The 14,215-nt window shown below is 31.8% G+C and overlaps 1 long non-coding RNA gene across 1 annotated transcript in view; it reads left to right on the plus strand.

The window, feature by feature from the left end:
- Positions 1 to 230: 230 nt before the first annotated feature.
- Positions 231 to 14,215, plus strand: part of LOC136972031 (uncharacterized) — a 249,821-nt gene continuing 235,836 nt past the window's right edge. Inside the window, exon 1 of the long non-coding RNA XR_010880270.1 lies at positions 231 to 354. This is a non-coding gene — a long non-coding RNA (uncharacterized lncRNA). The remainder of the gene's footprint in view (positions 355 to 14,215) is intronic.

Consider the following 14,215-nt stretch of genomic DNA (forward strand, 5'->3'; position numbering starts at 1 on the left):
CGTCTTCCTCTATATATTTGTCACACGACGGAAATCCTTCCTCCTCCACCGCAAAAACTTAAAAAAAGAAATGTGATATTTAAAATCGATACGAACTTTAAAACGCGTTACGACACAATACTCGTGTTCTTTCCTGTGTGACGTGTACGAAGTATTTTTCTGGTCACCAGACGGCGCTAGGTTGTCTAATCAACGCCGATATTTCATGCAGCACACGAGTTTCAGTCAGTTGTCTGCTCGATTTCTTAGGTGGACGTGTTCGGTAGTGTTATCTTTAAACACTGTCGACGTCATAGCTGGATACTCGTGCATCTTAACTATCACGTGCTCTCTCGTAGGATGTCGTCACAGTTGGTAAGACACTTGCTTTATACTTTTTAAGGTAAGACAAGGCGTCGATATATAATGCAAACTAAATACTTCTATGTTAACTCACGAGTGCTACGTCGACTATTACAGTCGACGATAACGAGCATTACGCTCGTTAATATTTAATTTAATTCTTTTTATACGTGTCATTATGTCAACTTGCTAATACAACACTATAATAGTCGTATAATTTTACTCATTAATAATTAATTAATATTTTTTTCGTAATGTTTATCTCGTGTTAACAGCTAATCTCTCATCAGTTTGTATAGAAAGGGGATGATTAACGAGAGAAAAATGTAATTGCGAGCAATTATTAAATTATTGTTTACGAAAGAACGGTGGGGGGTGATTTTTTGCAATTTTAAGTATTTAAAATCAAAAATTGTACTTCTAATCTTTGAATGTCGAAGGGATTTATCAGTAGAAACTCTTGGAAATCGGGAAGGAAAATACCTTGACTGTGACTCGAATTGTGTTTTGGCCTCCTGACTAGGATCGATATCTTCAGTCTGGGATTAATCTGGATCACTAACCTGTGATAATTTATAAAAGGATCTGAAAACTCCTCTGAATCACGGGGGAGAAATTAGAAATTTGTATTCCTTGAATTAATACTGATATCATTTTCGTGTTCAACTTATGTCTCTTCTCAAATTTGGAGCCGTTCCAAACTTTACTCACACGATATTCTTCTTTCTTCGAAGGATAATACAGCCAGACTTCGATTTAGCGCCAAGATTTTTCACTAAATCGAGTGTGGGGCTATACTGAAACATCTCAATACGTTACGAGGTGATTTATAGTACAAAAATCACACGACGATTGGTAGATAAGGAGTGTTCTCTATTTAATATTTATCAGAGGAGATCCTTTCACAAGTTTTATTGACACGTTATCAGTGTGTCGCGACTTAAAAAAGCGTTATATCGAATTTTTGTGCAAAGTGTACGTTTAATGCCCTCTTGACAGTTTACTTATCTTTATCTCCTTGTTTTAATACACATTTTTCTATTGTTAATGAATAATAAAACAAGCGGGAAATCATCTAACACCTGCAAGTATTATTTGAAAGCTTCACACGAAGCGTATATTCCCTCCATTTTTTTTACAATTTGAAGTGAAAATAACACTTAAAAATCATTGTTTTAAATAATACTTCTGTACGGAAGTATTTTTAATTGTTGTCTATTATTATAAAATAATTTATTCGTGACATTTAATGCTTTAAAAATCGATTAGGAAAGTTAATGCAAATAGTCACGTATCGCACTTAGTGTTACAACGAATCGATAAATTAGATTTAGTTGTAAGAAAATCGCTCTTTTAAAAGAAAAAAAAAACATGTAATGTAAATCAAAACAACTTCTATTTAGGTAATTTTATACGATTTTAAAGCTCGTGTTTAGTCAGAATTATAATTTTTCAGATTTATTTTCTGTTTAATAATAATAATTATAAATTCCAGCGACGAGTTGCATAACATTCCCGGTTAAAATATTTAAAATTATGTGTGGCGCCATCTGTTACGAATGACAGAAAGCTTATTATCATTTATAAAAAATTATAAATTATAATAAAGAGTAAAATCGTCACTAAAGTCAGACCCTACTCGTTTCATACCACCCCCTCTATCTTCCCTCCCTTCGATCCTCAACTACCAAAATTTAGGAGTATCAATGCCTCTAACCTCCGAATCTCTCTACAAAATTTCAGAAATTTTCGACAAAGGGCACGCGAATTGTGCCCTTTTGAATACCTTAAACTATATTAAGCTTTGGATAAAGTAAAGAAACTCTTCTGCAAGAACTCCAGTAAATGGCTCACAGGAGGGATTCCCAGCTTGGGTGCAACACGAACGTGTTGAGTGACACGTGTCTGGTTTCACCGAACGACTTAGTACCACGTGTTATTCTCAATACGTTCGTGTTACCACTCATAACCTGAGAGAAAACACTCCTGTCATTAGTGACCCCCATGGATCAATCGATTTATCAGCTCCATAAATTATTAAGGGTCATTTGGAGGTTGGTGTACTCATTTATTTTATGGCATTCTTCTAATACATTCCTTTCAATTACTATATTTTTTGGTGTTTTGATCTAGTCATTCATTTCTCCCCATTTCTTCGAATCTTTAATTCATAAGCCACTTGAGAAAGTGAGTTCTTTAATGTATGGCAACTTTTCCTCGAGTAATTCATTCTGTTAACTTTATACAAAATATACACTCACTGACGTAATCTAATTTTTGATTTATACGTCACACGCCTGTCATAAACACTAGGTGACACAGTCATTTGCATACGTGTGAAGTGACTAAATCATGGAAAATAATAATACGTGCAGCAGTTCCAAACCGGTTTAAATTATTTTTGTTATTTATTATACTCGGTTATCTGAATTATAGGCAGTTCATACACACCGAACCACCCACACACACAATACCAGGCCTATATATCAGTGTAGAAGTTTGAAACTTTGGGTATATTAAAGTATATAAATAGACATAAAAACACTGCAATTTGCATGGTATTTGAATAAATTATACTTTTAACGTTGCGAAGTTCAAAGGTTAAAGGTCAAAAACGGTATAAGCCCTAGCTTAAGTGTGGTAGCAACCAATTGTCTACGAACATCCGGTCTGGACCGGAATATTTAACTTAAAATATGATTAAGATTTGCGGATATTCTGCATAATGAATGAAGGATCGATGGCAATGTGACAAGATTGCATTTTCTCCTCTCCTATCTTACTTTAAATTTATTTTAACAACAGAATATATTAACTTAATCTAAGAACATTTAGAAAATTCTTAAATTCTGCAGAATTTATTTAAATATTAAATAGTTTAATACTTTTAATAAGTTTATAAATATGCGAATACTGTTTATCTTACGATATCGATTCCTCTTACCTATCAGTATCGGGGATTTCTTGGTGTTTTCTCCGTATTTTCTCCATTTCTGGTGTCAAAGTGGTGGTTTTTTTATTTTTTTACGTTAAGCCCTTTGTAAGAATAAATTGTTTGGGAAATGTAAACGAAGACACGAACGTCGTCCTTTCTCTATTTTTATTATTGGCAAAATTCGAAATTCCTTTCAAAAGGAGGTTAATGCATTCGGATTTCATCTGCTGAATTCGTTTCAAAATCGAATTAGTTTCGGATCATAAGGAAAGAAAAAGTGGAAATTTCTTTCTTTTGCTATTATTATTATTTAATTTTTTAAAAAAAGAAATAGTTTTATAAGTTAATTTTTTATTTTTTACATTACAAAATTGCCGTTTATTGTTATTTTTCTGTTCAGATAAGAGGACGTCTTATTATGCTGAATTTCGTGGTAATTTTGCATCGAATTTCTTCGTAGTTTTATTAATTATTTTGATGATTATTTAATTAAAATTGTTCTATATTTTGGTAAATATAATTTCTTTGAATTTTTATGGAGATTGGCAAGCAAAACTTCTCATAACTATCATCTTGGAAAGACGTAGGTCAGTGTCGAAAGAGTCAAATGGTTTAAATGTTGCAAGAAATTTTAGAAACATGGGTATATACGAAAAACATGGCCCAATAGAGCTTGTAAGCAATTAGAATGTTGGTTAATGTAACCCTTGGTACCAAGATGGCGGCTCGTCTCTGATTCCAGCAAGGAAACAGTGGGACGCACGTTCTAACCTAACCTAAACTATTCTAATAAAATTACCATAATTATTAGCAACCAAATTATTAGAATAGGTTAGGTTAGGTTAGAACGTGCGTCTCACTGTTTCCTTGCTGGAATCAGAGACGAGCCGCCATCTTGGCACCAAAGGTTACATTAACCAGAATGTTTGTGTGTATCACAGCTTATAGCAGGAGAGGTTCATTCCTCTGTTATCTGGGACAATTGATTCTGGTCATACATAAAGCACAGTAAATCAGAGTTTTAATAAATATATGAAGTGAAGTTTCTTATATAAAAAATTACGTCCACGTCAATTCATTACTCGGGAGAGCTCGTTTAAACTGCAGAATATTGGACTTCATACCAATCGGTCAGTGTTCTCTTTAGACATGAATCGAAATTCAATATAGAGACTGATTCCCGATATGTTTTCGAACGTGTAAGAAGAAAAAAAGACTTTATCTCTGTAATGTTGGTAAAATAGATACGTTTGGTAGTCTGGTTGGCACGATATCGAATGGACAAACAACGTGATGCCATCCCCTGTGAGGATTTTGGTAGACATTGCTTTGCTCAAATTTCTTTTTAAATCAATAATTCTCTCGTGTACAGGGCCTGGTTTGCCAACTTTTTGTCGACAATTGGAATGTTGAAAGGATGGAGTGACGGTCATATATCTGGACCCAAATTAACAAACCACATCCAGAAATAAGAAAACTCTCGTAGTGTCTCTTTCAGAATCCTTCAAAGAATATATCTATTTGAGAACCGATTAACAAGTTAATACGCATTTTGCATGTTCTGTATTTTAGCTTTAATATGTATTGTTGAACGATTGGCAATCATGTATTAATGAATTTACCATGTACAGTAGCCTACAAGCTTGCAAGTAACATATATTTACTATGTTCTTTATCGTATGAGAAGCATTTTTAGTAAGAAAATAACTTTTGTAAAGGCTAGACTATAAAAGCACTTCTCTTTACAACTGTTCATGCTTTTACATATTGTTTTCGGACAGTCAATTATTATATATTGTACATTTTACAGTGTAATACATAAAGATTAAAGATAAAAATGTATGAAAATGAAAATTTAAAAGTATATAACCAAGTGGAATTGCCTTTCTTTCGTAAGGAATTTCCGGTGGAAATCGAAACAATACTTTTTATGATCGTCCCTTAAATAATTGATTAAATAAATGCGAGTATATTATAATTATAGCAATTTATCATACTCTTCTATGTAGACATTAAGAGGGACTTTCTCCCCATATTCTTCATGGATCCACGTATCGTGGACCTGGCCAAATCTATGATGAGTATAGGAAGTATGGGGCTAAACCCATGATGAGTATGGACAGCGAAACAGAAAGAAACGAGGTTCAACATATCAACCAATAAAATTCCCAGGAAGTTGCTCGTCCTGATTCGATCCTGGATCCCCAGAGTTTAGGATAAATCCTTAACTGTGGTGGATATCGTGCGGTGGATATTCATCATTATGTGTTTTGTCTGCTTATTACCACCTTAACTTCAACTGTTTCCAACAATTAGTAACCTAAATAACGTTTTTAGTTTACTATACAAGCATTATTTAGTTATTTTATTATACGGAAAAATTTACTAAGAAATATTCTCGTGTAAATCTAAAATACGAGTATCTTTCACACCCTTAAATAATCGTTAACCTTCACGTCTAACTCAATAAATTGTAAAATCTATAATAATTTACTGCCTGAAAATGTACTCGATAATCTTATTATAATAAAAGTTTTTTGGAACAGCGAAAGAATGAATTGATTTCCGATATTCTTACAAGTATTCGAGTCACAAATTACTCGATAGTTTCTGTTGTACTTTCAGAAACTACCTCGAATAGTTTTGATTGATGACACGCACTTCACGAACAAGTATAAAAAAACAACACAGAAAAGAATTGTAAACGAAAAAAATCCCTATAACGTGCTGAAGAAACAGGTGTCAAGTCTAGTTTTTCGAATGGGGCATACACAGTATCTTCAATTGTTTCTCTATGTATCGACATTCTCAAAGTATCGACTTCATTACGAATACAAATATTTGGAGCAGCTTAGTGTAGAGTTGGATTGGTCTTGGTTACATTGTAGTATTTCTAGTACTAGTACAATAGAGGATTAACACAAATTCGAGTTGATTGCAAGTTAGGTTAGGTTAGGTTTTTATTGTTATACGATATGGGGAATGCCACCCGGTAGGTCTTTTATAAGAAACTGCCCCTATTTAGGCGTTACTAACGCGAAGAAACCTGAAAAACTTCAGCCCGTTTGCAAGGCGTGAACCCATGAACTGTGTTTAATGGTATTATCTACTCAGTCACTGGTGGGCTCTAGTACAGTTTGGATTAGATTAGTTGAATAAGGTAACTCAACACATTGGCGATCTTCCAAGAAGGGTGTACCTCTGGAGGACTGGCAGAGTAGTGTCTATTTAGGTGTTAGATACGTAAAGACTACAATTTGATCTTTTAAAAGATCACAATGGAGGACTTAAATTAGAAAGTTCTTGGCTTAAACCTTATTTTAAAAGAAATAATTCTTCCAGAGTGTTCCGTGTATCATTAAGTGTTAAAGTTATCTATTAAAGAATTTACACCGTCTGCATTAGTGACATACGAAATTAGAAAGGCAGAAACTGCCGGAAGGAGAAGATAAGAGAAAATGCAGAATGAGTGCATTTAAAATGATGATAATTATGTTAATTAAAGGACAAACGCAAAGCCGAATGAAATTTTGAGTTTGTTTCCTTATCTGTTAATTCATAATAGAGTATTGTTCTTTAAAATAAATTCGTTGGAGTGACACGTATACCGAAAGGTTAAACACGATTGTAGAAAGGGAACTATTATCATTAAACATTAACGCCAACAATAATGAAATATAATAGGTAGACTTGACAACACAAGACTACATTCTACAATGAACAATACAGAAGACTTTCAATTCGACTGTTACTCTTGAGAATTTCAGTTGCTCTTTGCTCGAACTCTTGCAAATCTACATGAAACTCTTGTGTAAAGGTTTCATTGTTCGGTATTAAAACTGTGGAGCTTGAATACAAGCGTAATTTCTTTCTTTAAAGTTACGTCTTGGCACTTTCTGTGGTCAGGTGCACTCGTTTTGTCAAAATAGTTTATCATAAATTACCACTTTAAGCATTGTTAACCCCAAATATACCGTAATTTAAGTTTAGGTGTTCTAATTTCGAGTTGGAATTCTTACAGAGATTCAATTTGTTTGATTGATTCATGGGCGATGCCTCACAGAATGACATTTTATGGGGAAATTGGTCCCTATTTAGGGGAAGAAACCCGGAAAACTCTGCGTTTATTTTTCAGGTCGTGGGTTCGCACCCGGCCAACAGGCCGGGTGCGAACCCACGACCTGAAAAATAAAATGAACATCTTCCTGTAACTATAGCAACGGGATGTATCAGATCGATCCTTTTTAGTTAAATGATGGAGATTTTATTTTGAGGATTCTTTACAAAGGGATTTATAAAATTCTATACAAAACATTATTATTTATTTTACACATTATTTTATATTAATAAATGCACATAAAATTTCGAAATATGTATATATTTTTCTTTTAAACTGTCAATCAAATTAATGCGAATTGGTTTGCATATTAGGGGCATTGATTCTTTTAAATTTTGCCGGTTAAAGGTCAAGAGGGTGGGGAGATAGGTTAAACTTAATGAAGATTTTATGCGTTATTAGCATTTACAATTTTTTTGATACTTTGTAAAAATTGATAATATAAAAAGATTTTTAATAAAATCTCGTAACAGATGGCGCCACACGCAATTTTAACCAATGCCGGGAAAGTTAGGCAACTCGTTGCTGGATTTTTTCTGTAAAGAGAAGGCAAGTAAAAGCGCTGTAACTATAAGTAAAATAAGTGAATTTATCATTAAAACGAAGGAGAATTATTGGCTATTGGTGCGAATTTTCGAATTTGAAAAATACTTTTATGTAATACTTGATGCGTTTTATTTATTCTGTGTATCTTAAATTCCTTTTGGTGTATCTCCTTTTTAAGACGTTCCTGTGTAAACTTCTGTATTTTATGGACGAAGTTTTAGAATGTTCGATAACAAAAATAAACATTAACTTATCCAAACTGCTAACACTCGGTTTAAAATTGTCCATAAAATGTTGAACGGGATATAAATTACAGAAGTTCACCTTAGATAATTATTCTTTTTAGAATTTAGTAGATAATACTTTTCGGAAAGTATTCTCGTTTCTCTTACGTGTTTTAAGAAAATTAAAGTTTTTACAATGCTTACAAGAGTAACTTAATATAAGAGGTTACGCGTTACTGTCAGAGATTAGTTTTTCATCATAGAATTTGTTATAATTAGAGTTAGAATTCATACTAGGAGAGTCTGAAAGAGAAGAACTAGATAATAAATTTATTATTCTTAACTCGTGTAAGATATATAATGACAATTTCCCGTATTTAAAATCAAGAATTTGTTACATGCCATACTTAATTTATAACGTATCACCATTAATTCTCGATGGATGTTATCTAAATGACATTTATCGATATTTGCGCTTTCCATACGTTTTTGGTATGCTCCAATGGAGCGAGATGCGGTTATTGTTGCGGAAGAATTATTTGGGAAGTAAGATTAATGATTTTTAACAACAAATGATTAAAGTGGTCAAGCATTGGAACAAAATTTAGATTTTTTTTTTTTTAACAGGACATTTATAGTCACAATCGTTGTATGTCTAATGTCGTCTTTGATCCTTGATTGTAAAAACTTGTTGTACCCCAACCGAGAATACAGGGCATTTTACATCACACTGCATGCTTTTCATGACAAAAACAGTTGATGAATCAATATCACGTGTGTCATACATATTTTTATCTTGGTAAAGTGAAAATGCTGAACTCTTTAATATAAATAAACTTAGAAAGTAGAGAATTTGAAGTAAAAGAATGCTGGCAAATATTATAATTGAATTTAATTAAAGTAGAAAACAAATTAAACATTTCATACACATATTACTGTGTGTAAAAATCCAGAAACTAGTTGTGTAACTTTCCCGGCAAAAAGATGTAAAATTGTGGTGGCCTCATCTGTTACGATATTGTAATTAAAAAGCTTTTTAAATCTATTAATTCTTGTTAAATGGCAAAATTTTTGAGGGTTGAGACGATTTTTATAAATATAAATGATAATAACGAGTAAAATCTTCATTAACTCCGATCCCACTGGAGATATGACACATGACCCCCTGTACTTCTTAACCTCTCGACCTTTAGCCATCAAAATTTAATATCATAAATGCCCCCAATACAAAAACCTAGCTGCAAAATTTTAGCAACTTTCGACAAAAGGCACAGGCGTTATTAAGTTTTAAATTGGGTAAACTAAATGGTAGCTGATATACACACTAACATCAATAATATAGAAAAAAACTTCAGAGTTTTTCCATCTCTCGACGTTTCAAGATCTCCTTAGTCTAAAAATATAAACATCTTGACTGAAAGACGTGCAGGTGCAGGAAAACCGGAGCCTGAATCCCCCATTGATCTGGAATTAACTAAAAGTTAAAGGGGATACCGATATAACCAGAAGTTCATCCACTGGAAGCACTATCAATTTTATTTATAGCCGAGATCCTAGAGACTCCAACTCTGCCATCAATAGAGGATTAGAAGGAAGACCAACTCTATGGACCTTACCCGAAAGCTGTACTTTTTTCACTTGAATTTTTTCGAGTCAATGTAATGAAAGAATGAATTTTTTCTGTTGTTAGTTATTATGAATCAGGAAAAAATCATCAGACAGGAAATAGGAGAAAATAGGCAAGAGGAAAAAAAATCATGGGAGTCGGAAGTCAATAGAAAAAAATGTGTAATGTTGTGGATGACCGAAAGGAATTTATTTCTTGTTTCTACCAAACACATCTGTTCGACTTTTTTTATGTATAAAGAGGAAGAATGTATTGATCTTGTAGAAATATTAAATATTTTCTTACAGAATTAAGCATTTTCTGTTCGTTGGAACGAACAGAAAATGCTTAATTATTAAACGAACAATTATTTATTGTCCATTTATAGGGCTACAATTTAAATAATCAGGCCAGATATGAAAAGCTTAGAGGCTGGTGGCCTGATTAACTATATATGAACTTCCGGTCTCGTGCACGCTCTGTATTCCTTGCACTTCCCTCTTCCTTTTCTTTTAACTCGAGTAGGTTTCTGTCTTCCTTCGACATCATACAAACGTCTCTATTCTTCTTTGTTTTCACTTGTGTAAATCAATTTTATTTAATATTATGCTGGAAGTTTGTCCAGCAGACTTTCTTTATCTTTAAAGTTTAAGAAGCCATTTTTATAGATACAAAGATTAGAATAAACTGTAGTGAAAGTCCATTGTCTGATTTAGAAATAAGCATAAAATGGATGCCGAGATATAAAACACTCGACTATCAAAGTAGAATATCAAGTACAATTGACATTCATAAATTCCGATATAAAATAAAAGGAATGTGAAATAGTTCGCTATAAAAAATCTGACCAATTTGGTGATGAATATAGAAATTCCTACGCTTTGTATCCATCCGAATAGTGGAATCGAACATAAAAAATATTATTATCGAATCGAGAATAAAATAAAATGCCTGCTGTAATTACATGTTACGATTTAATGCAAATAGCTGCTTGTGTTGGTCGCTTTTTGAGGGGGTAGAGATTGAAAAATTTGGCTATTTTCTTGATTTTTAAAACTATTTTCGCCCTGTGGGCACTAAAAAGACCTTACTTTCTTGCAAGCTATTAGAAGCTGGTGCCAGGCAGGCAATGGGTGGTCGGGGAACCTCTTATTCTCCCTTACATTGCCCACCACTATTCGAATGGATGAAATTGCTAGACACATGTTTAAATTCACTAAGATGAAATTCACAGCTTCATCTTTCATTTATAACAATTAAATGTATTGTTTGTTTCTAAAAATAAAATATTCGGCTATATGACGTTAAATTTAATTGAGTACAAAATAGAAGGCTTCGGACAATACTTTCTATAATGAATAATTGACGTAACTCTATCTATTTGCCCGAAATTTAAGCACTAAAACTTTATTGTTAAATTTCTGAAGAGTTATTAATTAATTAATTATCTTTAACAATCGAAATTTTCTACAGATATTGCCATTAATTTTACTTAAGTGTTAGAACTTTTATTAGATTAATATTAATTATATAATTAACGGTTACTTTGATACTCGCTAATTCGTTGTTACAAATTGGATTTTTGTAATCACAAGACTTAATAATTATTTTTTATATTGCCACGTTGTTAATATTATAGAAGTTAGCGTATACAGGATGCCAAAAAAGTAAGTTAACTATTGTAAAAAGTAAATTACTTTCCTATTCATATGCACTTTGGAACACCACACGGATAACTAATTTTTGGGTTGTCCTGTGTAAGGAGAAACTCGAATCGTCTCTGTCAACCTCCAGGAACCTCTAAAGATCGTGTTTATTTGTTTACTACCGAGGATAGGCATTTTGACAGATGACAATGAAACAACAGATCACACAGGGATCAAAGAAACGTTAAGTTTCACTAGGATATAGTATAATAATAGTGACAGGAAAAAATTTACAGGTAAGAAATTTTGAAATTTAACCTAATTTGGGCCCACAGTGAAGGGACAGGGCACTATGAGGCTATATAGGAAAGTTTCTCATAGGAGTTATACCAAATAGGGGTCATTTACTCATATAAAGTTTTTCTGGGGACTTTTATGGGAAACTGGCTCCTATTTAGGTGTTACAAACGTGAAGGAAACCCAGAAAAACAGGTTCGAACCCACGATCCCCATATTGCGAGTTATATTCTCCAAAAACTTCAATTAATCAGTCCTTATCAGAATAAAAGTGAATTAAAATACCATATTTTTCTACAGTTACAGATATATTTTTAAATTACATCATAGTTTATTACGAATTAATTCGCAAATTAATTACTAGAGAAGTTAATTAGACCCTCTCTTAATTGCATTTTGATTGATCGGTTAAAAGGTAACTGCCCAACGTCAACATTCAACGTGGAATATTAATAATCAATGTAAGATAAACAACTAACTGCAGATACACTATTTCCTTTATGTGGTAATCAAAGACAATTGACTTAATACAGGAAAAATTGTAAGTAATATCTGATTTTGAGTATATTAATTGAAATCAATTTAACCCACTTTAAAAGCCTAATAACTCCTGTGCCTTCTGTCGAAAATCTCTGAAATTTTGCAGGGTAGTTTGCATATTAATAGAATTGATGCTATTAAATTTTGGTGGTTAAAGGTCAAGGGGTGGTATGATAGAGGGAATCACGTATGGTGTCTGGAGTGGGTCAGACTTAATGATTTTACTCGTTATTAGCATTTACAATTTTGTGTCATTTTCTAATAATTAATAATATAAAACGTTTTTAAATAAAATTTGGTAACAGATGGCACCACACACGATTTTATTTATTTTTGCCGGGAAAGTTATGCAACAGGTTGCAATACATCTAAAATAGTTTTATTAATATACTTCATTACACACAAAACTGCATACATTACAATTCGTTTATTTATAATAATGACATAAGCTTTATAATAATATAAATTAAAAAAATATTAAGCTTAAATAAAACATTTTTTCGTAATTTCACTTTAAAAATATTCCATATTCATTTACTTTAACTTATAAAATTATTTGGCACCGCCTACTTTGTTATTATTTTTATTGTTTAAGCCAATAAAATAATTGTTCAATTTCAAAGAAACATCACAATAACCAATCAACGTTCAAGTCAATTCAAAATGAAAACTTTAAGTAATGTTTCGCTCGTTGATTGGTTAATTCTTGATATTAAGTTTAATATTCGTTAATATTCATTAAAACTCGTAATATTTGCAAGATATTCAGTAATTAATATTAAATTAAATATATTAAAAAATTTCTATACGTTTTCTTTTAAACTTCATAAAAATTTTATGAAGTTTTTCCTTTAAAAAATATATTCAAATTTAATTAATTAGTAAATTTTTATTTCTAAATTTACAGTATATTAGAGACGTATATAAGCATAGAATGTCTCCTTAGAATTATTTATATTTAATGTAATTTATCTCTTGAAACGTTAAAAAAAATTAAATTAAAAAAAATAATTATGTAATTTAAAAAATTTTAATGGAATTTTTCATTTAAAATCTATTGAAAGTATAACTTTAAAAATATCCTGAGGCGAAGTTTAATTAAATTTCCTAAGATAAAATCTTAGTAAATTTACAGAGGGGGGAGGGGAAGGTGTCCAGCATTAAAAAGCTCGTTTTTTTAACATCAGAAGTTCCATTAATTAAATAAAAATTCATTATTTTTGCATAAAATTTAAATTATTATTCCGTTTTCCATACGGGAATAGCAAAGTTTAGGAATTTTATTGAAATGTTTCCAAAAGATAAGGGTTAAAGAGAGATTTTTCCTAAAAAAAGACAAATCTGGAATGTTGGAATGCTTCAAAACGTTCAAGAAATCAACCCCAAATCGTGACAAATGATGTGATATCTTTCAAATCATCTCTCGTCTTCTCTTCACGGCGGATGGTCAACAAAAATCTCTACAAAGTAACTACATTTTTATAAGAAAATTCTTTCACAAAAAGTGTTTATTTTTTTTTAAATATTGATTTCGAATCGCTTCTATTCAATACTGGAAATGAAAAACAAAAAAATCCAGAAACGAGTTGTATAACTTCCACGGCAAAAAAGTTAAATTTATGGTGGGGCCATCTGTTACGCGATTTTATTTTTAAAATTCTTATATTATTAATTATCATAAAATGCTTAATTTTTAGGTTAGAGATGATTTTATAAAAAATTGTAAATGCTAATAAGGAAAAATGTCTTTCATTCCATTCTATATACGACAAGTGATTCCCCTCTATCTCTCCACCCCTTCGACCTTTAACCACCAAAATTAAACAGCATCAACGCCACTAATACGCAATTCATATTGGAAAATTTTATGTATTTTCAACAAAGGGCACAAGAGTTATTAAGCTTCAAACAGAGTGAAGAAAATTGCACTCCACCATAGAAAAAAACCAATTTTTTGCACTC

Source organism: Centruroides vittatus, unplaced genomic scaffold (genome assembly GCF_030686945.1).
Source record: "Centruroides vittatus isolate TY-2023 unplaced genomic scaffold, ASM3068694v2 contig_2747, whole genome shotgun sequence".
Taxonomy (NCBI): Eukaryota; Metazoa; Arthropoda; class Arachnida; order Scorpiones; family Buthidae; genus Centruroides; species Centruroides vittatus.